Raw genomic sequence first — 683 nt, 5'->3', positions numbered from 1 at the left:
TGGAGGCTTCTTATCCACGTGGTAGGATATTCCCCACACCCTTGAACTCCTGTAGCTCAGGCCTGCCTTACCCTGGAACCACTCCTGCTTTAGTCTCTCAGATATGCATTTTGATCACCACAGCCTGTTTTAGGGAGACTGAGAGTTGAGTTTGAGGATTTAGAACACAATAGGCGTTGAGTTACATCTTGGTGCCACTGTCCCATGGTCCCTTTTTTGTTTCATTTTGAGTTTGAGACAAGAGTCTTAAGTTGCCTAGGCCCGCCATGAGAACTTGGGGTATAGCTCAGGCAGGATTTGAACTTGGGATTTTCCTGTCGCCATTTCCAAATGCCTTGCCTGCTGACTTTGCTTTCTCGATGACAAGGGTGTTCAGAGTTTAGGACGTCTTTTCTTCCTGTCTCTGCCACTGTTCTACTGTGAGTTTTGAAACCCTGAAGTTTTGCGTCTGAGAAAACAGTGACATAGGCTGCCGCTGGGTTTGATGTAGCCCAGGCTGATCGGAAACTGGTGATCCCCTAAGAACTGAGGTTTTTTTTTTTTTTATTTTTTATTTTTAATTCTTCTGGTTTTTTAAGACAGGGTTTCTTTGTGTAACAGCCCTAGCTGTCCTGGAACTCACTTTGTAGACCAGGCTGGATCTCACTGAGATCCACCTGTCTCTGCTTCCAAGTGTTGGGATT

The 683-nt window shown here is 45.4% G+C and overlaps 1 protein-coding gene across 1 annotated transcript in view; it reads left to right on the top strand.

Moving 5' to 3' along the window:
- The window catches only part of Rpl22 (ribosomal protein L22), a 9,071-nt gene that overhangs the window by 5,780 nt on the left and 2,608 nt on the right, over positions 1 to 683 (top strand). The gene's annotated exons all lie outside the window — the stretch shown is intronic.

Source organism: Microtus ochrogaster, chromosome 10 (assembly GCF_000317375.1).
Source record: "Microtus ochrogaster isolate Prairie Vole_2 chromosome 10, MicOch1.0, whole genome shotgun sequence".
NCBI lineage: Eukaryota > Metazoa > Chordata > Mammalia > Rodentia > Cricetidae > Microtus > Microtus ochrogaster.
Note: the sequence above shows the minus strand (reverse complement) of the source record. Positions and strands in the feature narration are given on the sequence as shown.